At 40.8% G+C, this 13,276-nt stretch overlaps 1 protein-coding gene across 2 annotated transcripts in view; it reads left to right on the plus strand.

Annotated features, from left to right (window-relative positions):
- Positions 1–328: 328 nt before the first annotated feature.
- klhdc8a (kelch domain containing 8A) overlaps positions 329–13,276 on the plus strand; it is a 40,339-nt gene continuing 27,391 nt past the window's right edge. The window contains exons 1-2 of one of the 2 annotated variants that reach the window (XM_028406744.1): positions 329–417; positions 2,182–2,253. The gene's annotated coding sequence lies outside the window, so the exon portion shown is untranslated. The remainder of the gene's footprint in view (positions 418–2,181; positions 2,254–13,276) is intronic. The other variant, XM_028406745.1, reaches the window with a different exon arrangement.

The following is a 13,276-nucleotide window of genomic DNA, read 5'->3' on the forward strand; positions in this document are numbered from 1 at the left end:
GTCAGCTCCCTTTACCAAATATAGGTTATCACAACACACATTCTCTCCCTCTCTCTCCCTCTCTCCCTCTCTCTCTCCGGATCGTACCATCGCAGGAAATGAATATGAACGTATGAAAGCTGGAGATGAATACTTCATCTCTGACCCACATAATGGCGATATATCAGGCTCTGTGAGCGGAGCCCCGCCGCGTTTTCCAGCTCCGCTTTCCCCCGTCACCGCTGCTCCAGGTACAGCGGGAGCTTTTAGCGGCGCGCCTCGCCTCGTCTCTCCATCTTCCTCCGCTCGAATCACCTCCTCCTTTTCCTCTCCTCTCCTCCCTCCCTCTCTTGCCTCTCTCGCTTCCAGCAGGAGGAGAGGAGGGAGAAGCAGAAAGCACACACGCCGAGGAAAGGAGGCGACAAGGAGCCGGAAAAAGTAAGTAGCTCTGGAAGGGGGGACGGAGGGAAATGTTGTCGCTGTTAGTGATGAAAACACGACTCCTGGTTCCCTTGTGAAGTAATGCGAGTACTTTTAGCTAACAGGAATGAACTACTCGTTACATTATGTCAGCTACAGGGCGGACACCCGGAGAAAGTTAGGCTGCTGTTACCCACTACGAACTTTGGATACGATAGTAAAGAATAGATATTAAGGAATATAACGCCCACACCACGTGTTGCCACACTTTTTAAACTAATGTAGTGAAAATATTGGAGGAAATGCCTAACAATATGTGCTTCATTGCTAGTGCACTTTAAAAATAAAATATAGCCCACACTTGGTTAGCCATGCAGTTACTAAGCTAACATAGCACTTATGTGAAATGTTATTAGTTTAATGGACAAAATATTTGAAACATTGAGTTTTCTCTCAACAAAAACTGCAGAAATGAAACATTAGCCTCCATTGTTTACATCATTTGTCATAGTTGAGTAGTTTTTTCAAACTTCTTTCCTCCTGATGATTGATGATGATGGATCTATTGTTACAGTCCTCCTGTCAGTGATGACAGTGAATAAAAAGCCCTTCCAAAGGCTTATCTGAAAGGTCACTTACTCAATATTCACCATGCTTGTCTGTCTTGTCTGTCTTCAGTCTGTCTAGATTCGGGTGCAGCACAGATGTAAAAGAGGAAAAAATGACATTTCTTCCTCCCTCAGGGATGCTGTCACTCACTTTGGTCTTCACACTTTACCCCAAAGTTGGAAAGTCACAATAAAACCTATATAACATTGAGAAAAACCCAGGGAGTCCCTTCAGACTCAAGTTTACCAGCAATTATTTAATTGACACACTATGTGCATTTTAATTGAAAGCAAACAAATGTCAGGGTTAACATGTTGGCAAATAATTGTCGGCAACATTCATTTGAATGCTCTCACATGCATTTAGTTTGAAAAGAGACCTTGGATTTGATACACAACCAAAACATCAAGCTAAAAGAGGTTAAAAACATATTCCTTTCAGTCAAGGGTGTTGGTCCACAGAAAAACAAGAGTGCTTCATCACAATGTGCTGCCACACTGTCTACTTTGGGTTTTGTTTCTATGACAACAGCACATAGATAGTATAACTATGGACGGAGTGTCCGTGTAGTTTTCTGAAGAACAATTCCGTGTCTCTATGGGAGGCTCTGACTGTCGCCATGTTGGCAGGAGGCCACCTAAATGCCCTATACGTGCATAGAGGTGGAGTGGGAGTGGAGCTGAGATGCAGGATGCTTGTGGTGTGCGGTGGCATCTGCCTTTCGCTAATAAAAGATTAATCTTTCATAAAATTGTCAATATTATCCAGGCTGTAAACATGTTTTTGTTTGCTGTCAAGTTAGCTATTTTGACATAGCAGTGCGGATTGACTTTTTTTCACTTGCGGCATCACAAAATAAGGCGATATGATTGGTCACCTAAAAAGTATCACAAATAAGTACACCAATGCTTTGTGGTCTAAATTCTTAAGTGAATTTATACTTTCTGTATCTGTGAGGGCCCATTTGACATGAACATTTTTATACATGAAAACAAGCTTCCACGCACCCACCAAATTTTTGTCCCCCAACTATAAATTTACTTTGAAATATCAGACACATATAGATGTGCATCCACTGTGCACATGTGGAATTTTACAGCAGCATTAATGTGTTTGTGGTGCCCATAGTTGTCTCACATATTTGAAAAGTGTCTGTCTTCTATCTGTCTTTAGACAGTGTGCTGCAGGATTTATAAAGCAGCTTCTTTCTTTGGCGGTTTTCCTACATGGGATTCCTACCTGAAGGTATAGTGTCATTATTCTGCTCTGCTTTCCCTTCCACTCCCCCTCCTCACCTCTACTTCCTGCTTTCAGCTACTTTCATGCATTAATTACTTCCTTTTACACACTCACTCATAAATACTACTAAACTCACCTGTGCATAGTATGCAGTGGCGGGCTATGTTAAATCAATGCTGGCCACTGCAACATTAGCCTGCTCATTTGCTGCTCAGACAAACTGGAATAGGAGCTCCTTCCTGTCACAAATAAGTGGATGTATAAGTGATATGTGTGTCAGTCAGAGCTGATAGGCCATCTCTTCCTGACACGGCAAGTGTATTGCAGATTTTAAATTAGCTGCAGTGCTCAAAATCCAGAGATTTGTTGAGCAGCTGTTGGCACATGATTCAATTTAATTTTCAATTCAATCTAGTTTAATTTAAAACTAATAAAATAAATAAAATAAAATATTTTATTTCATGTTTTTTTTGTTCTTTGTTGCAGCTAAACATATAGCCCTCTTTTAGTTTTAGTGTACATTTTGTGTCGTATTGACAGGTTGAGACCCTGTTAAACATTTGCATAAATAACAGTATTACTACAGGATTGTTTTGCTTTACTTAAGGAAATCAATGAATAAATAACTTTAACACGGTCGGCCTTTAACCTGACGCGCAGATGGTTCGTCACACAGAACCATCTGGAAAGTCGTCCTTGGAAACTGTTTGGAAAGGACAGGGACTTGCCAGGTTATTGGTTAAAACCATCTGTATCACAGTTTAATATCAACCAATCAGATTATTGCTCTGTTGCACCTAAGGCAATTAGATCTTTTAAACAAAATCAAATAGTTATTTTGACTGTAGCAACTTATCCACTTAGTCCCTCAGCGTACATGCATTGAATGTGATGGGTGTATTTTATTCTTCGTCACGTTGCAAGTTCAGTCAGGTTCAACAACTCTGCGTTTTTCTGCACCCCTGCTGTTCAGGTGTTGAGTCCGTTCAAATGAATAAGAGGGCTGCCTTTTAACACACAGGGATGCTGTCATGAAGTTTATCTCTAGTCTTGTCTCATTGTGCAGCACAAAGCACGTATTCACAAGTGAGTCATGTTTCTGCAAATGAGTGCTAAGACAAAGTGCTATAATTCTGCCATCACATGCAGTGGTAAAACAAACAGTAGCTAGGAACAGCTACAATTTGGTATATTGGTAATATTAGATACAGTGTAACCATTATCATGATGGAAATCATTTGAGTGTATATTCTAAAAATTCTACATGTTGGTGTTTGGTATGAATGTGGAGATTGTAGTTATGGCCCAGGCCTAGATGCACTATAAAATACTGCTTGAAGAAGGGTTACTTTTCATGTGCATGTGTCTCAGTGAAGGGTGAAAAGATTGTGAATCTGAAATTAAATGCATAGATTGTGAACTCTTGGTTGCTCAGCAGTTCTGGAATTAGGCCTGAATAACTAGGTATGATAAATAACACAAACTTTCCATTTTTAGGTCAGGTCACTTGCCCTGGATAATAAACACCAGCCAGGTTGGAGTTAGTATCCAGCACAGGAGCCAGTGATCCACAGGGCCACAAAGATATTGTTTATCTTCTGCTTACTGTAAATATTTTTATAGCAAACTGCAGGGCTGGTATTGAGTATCTGTAGAACAAGTAGAAGAAAGCCAGCCTGCTTGCTGTATCTGAGGCCCAGAATACACTGTCCAGACCTCCCACCGCTTTTTGTAATCCACACACACACAGATGAAACTTGTACCCATAAAACACACTCTTATACCAACTCTATAGAAGTGTAACTGGAGGAACATGCCCTCAATATGCACAAATGCTCTCACTGTGAAAGTCAACTACTCGAGTCTTTAAAGGCTAAAAGTGTAGCAAACACACACACATACACACATATAAAAGCATGGTGCCATGAAGAAACCGTTAGGGAGTTAATTCCAATTCTGCTGACAGTAGATAGGTTTTACCATTCTCTCTCTCTATCACATAGTAATTACTTATAAGGCCACAGGGATTATGATGTCCCCAGCTCCCCTCTGTAATAGAGCCTGTGCTCCATATAACCCTTTAGCTTTGCTACCCAGTCTCTATCACCCCCCTAATTAAGCTGTCCCTCCCTCTCATTATCGCTTCATGTAATATCCCACATCCATTAACTTAGCCCACTTCCCACCAATTCTTCCCCCTCCACTCTCTACCTCTCCTCCATCTTTCCTCCCGTCTTCAACCTCCTCTGCTCTTTTCTTCAGTCAAGCCTTTACAGCCCTGCCACACTGGATCAGCTCATTCTAATTTGACTCCTACACAGCAGTCAGTGAAAGGGAGCAGAAGCATCATGCCCTGAATATACCAGTGTGAGAGCTGGGGGGAGGGGGCAGCACTTCAGGGAAACAATACATTACAACAGTAATTGAATATACTGTACATTGACCTTAAGAAATCATATTCAGGCATTTTTTTGGTGCATGCAAGACATATTTAAGAATATAGTGAGCTTCATGTTCTCAGCTCTTGCTAATGTTTGCCATTTCCTAAGCCCCTTGCATCTATTTCCGTCTCGTCTCCATGGCTCCTGGCACAGCAACATGCAAAATGCAGCCACATCTTCTGATTAGGCTCCACAGCTTCAGCTCAATCCAACTCTCAGATGAGAACTCCTGTTTGTGCATCTGAGCATCAAATAGCATGTGTGTGTGTGTTATGGTAATATGTTTGTTTAGGTATACACTAGACAGCAAGTTTTTCAGACGCTGGCTGCTAGTCTGTGATTATCATGAGACCTTGAAAAAACTTTAATTCATCCTGTTCATTCATTATAAGCATAATCTTATAAAGTTAACAAAAATTTAAAAAAAATTATATGCTCCTCCAGTAAGTCTAAACTGTTAAAACGTATTCAAATATAATAACATATACTGGAACGGATGCCTGACTGTAGTTTTTTGGGAATGGTAGTAGTTGACCTGGCATTGGTTGGAATGTGACATGACCACTGCAAGGGTATCAGTTCATGGAATTAAAACAATAGTTCAGTGTTGTATTGACGCTGTGCATAGGAGCTCCCATCAAGTGAATCTCCTTAAGATTAGCCATAAACTTAATCAATCAACATTTATGAGCAGAATGCTAGGCGTTACAGGTAGTAGGTAGTTTTTCTTTTATCTGGAAATATTCTCGGACAACATCAGCAGTAAGCTAATGTTCCCGTAGTGGTTTATCAAATAATCTAAGAGTATATATTAGCATTTAGGGTATTTTTAATGCTTGATGTTGCATGTTGTCTTCTCTTTAACAGCTACGATGTACTAAAGCATCACAGCGGGATGTTCACTGCTCTGCTGAGAGTAAACAAAATGGTGCCTCAACTAATGACTAGTTAATTAATCTGCTGATTATTGATACAATTAATCGGATTATAAATCGCTAAATTACTCAATGGCTCTTATTTAGCAACAGGCTTTTAAATTTAGCTTGAGCTTGTTTAATGGGGTGTGCTAACAATAAAAAATACATCTCTTTGTGATTTTGTGAGGGAAACTGTCATTTGTTTGGCTTCCTGCTGATCACTGCTGTCAGAGATAGAAAGTAAGCATGTATGTTATTGTTCTTAAATTAAGTTGTAGTGTGAGTTCTCCACATCAGGATCAGGTTTTAAATCTTTGCATCAAACTGGCAGGTAATCCCATATTACATCACCAATGAACTTCTTCTTTTCACAGGCATTTGGAAGGAGTGTATGTGTGTTCAGCTTTAATAGTATGACAGAGTGGTGTGAAAGCCAGAGCCAGAGGAAAACAAGGTGGAGCTCCATTCTGCTCTTTAACATGACAGCACGCTCGAGTTGCCACAGCGACAGCCTGGTGACTTTTACAGCATCTGCCAGCTGAACATACAGACACACGGCTGTACAAATGCAAATAACACACACACAGAGAAAAATAAAAAAATGTGTTGACAGCCAGAGGGAGGGGAACAGAGTGATCTGTTTGCCTTTTAAAGGCAGATAAGAGAAACACCAACTGCTCCACAACAGCCTCAGCCAACAATCAGCCACAACTGATTTAGTCTCAACTCTCTCATTATTGGACCTGGACCCAGCACTGCCAAATTTAGTCTGCTAATTCACTTCATCAGTACCAGTAGAGATACAAGAACAGCTGGGCTGGAGCATTTTGCCATTTCAATCTTGTGTAAAATATGTAAATGACAATGCTCACGGCAAGGTAGCCAGCAGCAGCAGCAGAGTTAGGAGGAGCTCTGGTAACAGCAGCAGATGACACTGCTTCTCCTGATATCATTGTTATGTGTTGCTATAGAGTCAGGTATCTTTATTAATGATAGCCTGCTGTGTGTTTATCTGCACTCAGTGGAGATAACATTAGCCATTTCTGTTGAGGGATCCTGCTCCTTCTGGCCCATTGATCCAGAGGTCAGCTCAGACTCAGAGGAGGTTGAGAGCAGCCATTTGCCAGGTCTGTTAAAGCAGCACATTCACCAAATCCAGTCAGTAACTCAGAGCCTCATCCAATCTTCAGGCTGACTGATGGCAGGTTGTCTGCAGGTACATCTGAAACCAAAGTCGGCTGGCCGATCGTTCAGAGAAGTGTCCTCATGCTAGAATGTGCCCTATGTTCACATGAGCTCTTCTACCTCAAGCTATTGCAGCAAAGAAGTCATGTAAATGTCATGTAATGTAAAGCAGACAAAAGGGCTGTCCTGATAACCCAATGCACAAATCCCTCTTCTGCTTAAGCTCTATTCTTTAGTGCCTTTGCTGTGTTGTTTTTGCTCACCTGTCAATGAAACTGTGTGCACTGCTTTCCCTTTGCATACGCCTCAGATCAAGTAAGCTTCTTTGGGTTTCAGTTCAGCTAGTTCTCACTGCCAGCTGTATTCATCACAAAGAAGCCGGAAACATAAAACACATCATCGGCTTCTGAAGCCAAATCCTCTGAATAATACTGAGCAGAAGCTTGGAGTCTTGGCTGTTAAAAAAAAAAACGTTGCAGTGGAAAGACATGGAATATGAAACAGCTGGCTCTATCAAGCTGTCACACTGAGCCCTCAGTGTTACTGTAAATGTTCCATATGGCTGCATCCATGTATGACAGGGTATTTACAGAAAGATGCAGTCCTTGCACAATATTTTGCAACTTGAAGCAAGAGAGGTGACGAGCTGGAAAGTAATTACAGAAAAGGGAAATTGTTTCTTGATCTTCCACAGACAGTATCAGTAATCAATATGTCTAATATGTTGGTATTGAAGTGTTAATGATCATCATGAGGGTAACTTTCAGACATTGTGTGTTTCAGGATAGTCTCACTTTTCCAGAGTTAGCTCTAGAGTTAGAATAAGTATCATATTCAAGCAAGGATATGCATGACAGAAGGCTGCATTAATATTAAAGAATATTTTCAGAAGTTGACGTTTGAACATGAGCAAGTTTCCAGTTCCATCAAAGCTCCAGGAGACTGCTGTTCTAGTCAGTGTGTGTGTGTGTGTGTGTGTGTGTGTCCACCTTTTTCAAGCTTTTACACACAAGTCTATTTTTTATTAAAGATAAAAAGCTGCTGACCACCTTTTGGTCAGGCAGCATTGGGGTTGTGTTGGCAGCTTTGGGAAACAGTGGTAAAGACAAAGGTGAATTTAACCACATGCATGTGCAGTAAGTAAGTATTTCGAGTATGGGCTGATACAAACTAATACAACACCTGTGATTGTTGATTGTTTTGCTAACAACAGGCCTCTCTCCGGATGTAAGCAAAACCCCTTCTACCTAAACCCGTAAGAAATATTTATAGAAGGAATGCTTGTGCACTGGCACAAATACTGAGACAGTGCAATAGTGGGTGTGTTTTTGCGGGTGTGCCTCCTGAGGTGCATCCAGGACCATCACACAGTGTTTACTAAAATGTACGTTGTCATGGACAAAGGTTTTGCCAGTGATACAAATTTTGTCAATGTCAAATGTATTCATATAGCACAAGACCATAGCCTGCTTTACAGTAAAATACACAGAAAGAACAAAACCATACTAATACAATAAAATGCATAAAAAGATTAAGTGCTATACAATACAATAAAAAACAAAGGTATAATCATAAAACATAAAACCCCCATAGAGTTCAGGCAAAGGCCAAGGTGAACAAGTGTGTCTTGAGTAAGGATTTAAAAGTTGGGAGGCCAATTGCCGACTGCATAGTTAAAGGCAGAGTGTTCTACAGAGTAGGAGCCACAACTGAAAAGGCTCAGTCACCCCTACTTTTTAAAAGAGATCGGGGAACTTCCAGGACAATTTGGTTAGCAGACCAAAGGACTCTGGAGGGCTGATGCAGTGCAACAAGGTCTGATAAGTATTCTGGGGCCAACCCAGCAGGCACTTAAAAACAAATAGAAGAATCTTAAAATGAATTATGTACTTCACCGGTAGCCAGTGAAGTGAGGAAAGCACCAGTGTAAAGTGCTCACGCTTCTATGTCCCGATAAGAAGAAGAGCTGCTGCAGGCGATGAAGCTCTGACTTTCCAGTTTCTACATACAGGGAGTCTACAGTAGTCTAAACGAGATGTTATAAAAGCATGGACGACTTTTTCTAAGTTACACTCAACAAAAATATAAACGCAACACTTTTGTTTTTGCTCCCATGTTTCATGAGATGGACTTGAAGATCTAAACTTCATTCCAGATACACAATATTACCATTCCTCTCAAACATTGTTCACAAATCTGTCTAAATGTGTGATAGTGAGCACTTCTGCTTTGCTGAGATAATCCATCCCACCTCACAGGTGTGCCACATCAAGATGCTGATCTGACATCATGATTAGTGCACAGGTGTACCTTAAACTGCCCACAATAAAAGGCCACCCTGAAATGTGCAGTTTTGTCTCACAGCAAAATGCCACAGATGCCACAAGCATTGAGGGAGCGTGCAATTGGCATGCTGACAGCAGGAATGTCAACCAGATCTGTTGCTCGTGCATTGAATGTTCATTTCTCCACCATAAGCCGTCTCCAAAGGCGTTTCAGAGAATATGGCAGTACATCCAACCGGCCTCACAACCGCAGACCACGAGTAACCACACCAGCCCAGGACCTCCACATCCAGCAGGTTCACCTCCGAGATCGTCTGAGACCAGCCACTCAGACAGCTGCTGAAACAATTGGTTTGCATAACCAAACAATTTCTGCACAAACTGTCAGAAACCGTCTCAGGGAAACTCAACTGCATGCTCGTCGTCCTCATCGGGGTCTTAACCTGACTCCAGATCGTCGCCGTAACAGACTTGAGTGGGCAAATGCTCACATTCGATGGCGTCTAGCACGTTGGAGAGGTGTTCTCTTCACGGATGAATCTCGGTTTACATTGTTCAGGGTAGATGGCAGACAGCGTGTGGCGTCGTGTGGGTGAGCGCTTTGCTGATGTCAATGTTGTGGATCGAGTGGCCCATGGTGGTGGTGGGGTCATGGTATGGGCAGGCATCTGTTATGGACGAAGAACACAGGTGCATTTTATTGATGGCATTTTGAATGCACAGAGATACCGTGATGAGATCCTGAGGCCCATTGTTGTGCCATACATCCATGAACATCACCTCATGTTTCAGCAAGATAATGCACGGCCCCATGTTGCAAGGATCTGTACAAAATTCTTGGAAGCTGAAAATGTCCCAGTTCTTGCATGGCCAGCATACTCACCGGACATGTCACCCATTGAACATGTTTGGGATGTGCTTTACCGGCGTATACGACAGCGTGCACCAGTTCCCACTAATATCCAGCAACTTCGCACAGCCATTGAAGAGGAGTGGACCAACATTCCACAGGCCACAATAGACAATCTGATAAACTCTATGCGAAGAAGATGTGTTGCACTGCATGAGGCAAATGGTGGTCACACCAGATACTGACTGGTTCTGAGTCCCCAGACCGCCAATAAAGCAGAAACAAAATGCACATTTCAGGGTGGCCTTTTATTGTGGGCAGTTTAAGGTACACCTGTGCACTAATCATGATGTCAGATCAGCATCTTGATGTGGCACACCTGTGAGGTGGGATGGATTATCTCAGCAAAGCAGAAGTGCTCACTATCACACATTTAGACAGATTTGTGAACAATGTTTGAGAGGAATGGTAATATTGTGTATCTGGAATGAAGTTTAGATCTTCAAGTCCATCTCATGAAACATGGGAGCAAAAACAAAAGTGTTGCGTTTATATTTTTGTTGAGTGTAAATTGCATGATAGAGATAAATAAATGAATTCTGATTCTGATGCTGATTGTGTTGCCTTAAAAATATACAAGATTACAGCTGTATTTCGGCCCTGGCACAACATGACAAACTAACATTATTTAAGCAGTTCAATGATGATTACACAGAAGTAATTGTTAACAAGTACAAGTCAGCTGAAACAACTCTCTGATGCTGATTACATAATAAGAGCAGACAGGGAGGGGAAGGCAATCAAAAAGGCATTGTCTTCTTGTGCTAACAATGGTTATTTCCTAAGAGACATGTGCAGCCATCATTGCTTTGCATCAAAATAGTCTTAAATGACAGAAAATCGCTTCTAAACCATTGCGCCCGAAAGAACCATTTTCCCCAACATCAGCAACTTCAAAGAGAGAGGTTCAGCTGTAGGCAAGGAAGCCCCAGGACAAATAAAAAGTGTCCTGCAAGCACTAGGATGGTTTCCTTGTGAGGATTCATCTAAGGATTTACCACCTGTGCAAAGCATGCTCAGCAATGGCAGCTGGAAACACATAAACAAACAAACAAAACATCTAGGACAGACTGAAATTCTACATGAAATACCAAAACAGGACAACAAATGTGTAGAATTGATTGTCCGCAGAAGAAAAGTTGGAGCACTCACATGAACTCTGTATCATGCTTACAGTGAAACATCCTAAAACCATCCATTTTTAGGGTCGCCTCTTATCTAATGGAGTAGGTTGATTTTACAATTTTACCAGAGAGAATCTGTGATCAAAAAGATGATATGCAAGCAGAAAATTACAAATGGCGATTTACTCAGGGCACCAATACAGCAAGTTGATATAAAGCATGCCAGAGTGAGTCACAGAAAAAAGGTTTACACTGTAAATATTAACTCTTTAAATAAATCTGTTTTTACAAACAAAACCTTTTGAAACATATGAAGCACTTATACTACAGATCTTTGTCAGTCGGTATAACAAAAAAACAGCACACAACACTGAAAATGTGTAGTTCTTTTAACACCCAACACTGGTGAACACCCAATAGTGTTGATAAAACTCACTTGAAACAACACTAGCAATTACACTCAACTGCAAAATATTACACTTAATATTACACTTGCATATGCTTTAGCATGGAATTGGTGTAGATTTGTTGCAAGTCATATGCAAACTGCTGATCATAAGCTATGTAGTACACAAGATCATACAGACCAGTGAAACCATTTGCTTTTTCTCAACAGTAAATGCATATAGGTGGTTATCAAAATACAATGTAGAGACTTTATAAGTTAGAAGATAAGCATTGTCATCTCTAACAATTATACTGATGATCCTGTTGAACAAATGCATCTTATTGTCAACACTAGTGCATACGTACATCCCAATCTGGTACTCTGTGCCATAGGTTTTGACCCAGGAAGTTGTGAAAAAAAACAAGACACGTCAAAGCTTTCATTCAGTGCCTCACTGCCCTCTACTTCACTAATAGAGCCAAACTGTAATCTTTGAAAATAGAATTTTTCAAAATGGAAAGACAACTGATTCTGGTGTTTCTTTACAAGAGTTTACAAGTTCTTCACAGAAAAAGTTATGCTTTCCTTCAAACCTCATGTACCACATGTGGATAAGTGGCCCGGTGTTCCTTATACAACTTGTGTAATGGATCATTAGGTGATCAAATTACAAATTTTGCTCTGAAAAAAAAGAGAGAAAAAAGAGATTTAAAAAGTCTGTGATGATCCAAAATCAGATGCTTCAAATAGCAAGTCATAAAAGACTGAATGTCATTAAACGGCATTAAGCCCGAGGGATTTTGTCGAATGGCACTGCAGTGTTGTGAATGGAGGTCTTTCGAATGTAAAGTTAAACTTGGATGATCTCAACTAAAAACAGACTACATCCCTATTTTATCAGTTACAGCAACAGTTTACAACAATTAGCACTAAACGATTCAACAAACCCAAAGAGGCCATGCAAAACTAAGTTGTCACCAGTAACCTGAAAAACTGAACCTTTCACAGGTGAAGCTAAAAATGGCAGCTGCATCCCCTCTTTATCTTTGAAGCTCTCCTACCTTTGTATGTTTGAGGTAACAGGCAAAGAAGCAAAAGGATGGGAGCCACCTCAAGAGTCCGGGACTAGAGAGCAAGAATTGGCAAAAGAGCAATTACTTTTGTTAAAAACTCAGAGTTGTTTTTTGTTGTTGTAACTGCTCCTATAAGACATCTGTTTTACACTTACCACAATCAGACTCCTGACATGAGCACTTTCAGGTAGAGTTTTGCAATTTGCGATTATTATTATTATTATTATTCTTGGTTTAAAGAATGTTGGCTACCTTGCCTCTTCATGATCAATCAAAAAAATAAAAACAAACAAAAACACTGCATTGTTAGAAAGTTATTACAACATAAACAACTAAAAACCACCAATCTTTGTCTGACCAAGCCAGGAATCTTGGAAAAGGGTCCAGGACATCAGAGGCTGTAGACAGGTCTTGAACCACCTACATATGACACATATGTTTGATTCCACACAACAGTTCGAAAAAAAAAATAGAAAAGGGCATTTCCTGAAGAAAATGCAAGTTTGATTGCTGAAGCATTGCTTTGAATGCTGATGTAAAGGATTGCTCTGAATTGCTGGAGAATCAGAGCTTTGTATGCCTTTGTGTATGCCTCTGTGTGTCAGCCTGTCACCATGGTAACAGCAGAGGAGACCTCAAAAACCCCTCCAACTTTGAGAGCCTGGCGTGCGGAAGCGATTTGGAATTAGAAAATTCTGAATACAAG

Source organism: Parambassis ranga, chromosome 5 (genome assembly GCF_900634625.1).
Source record: "Parambassis ranga chromosome 5, fParRan2.1, whole genome shotgun sequence".
Taxonomy (NCBI): Eukaryota; Metazoa; Chordata; class Actinopteri; family Ambassidae; genus Parambassis; species Parambassis ranga.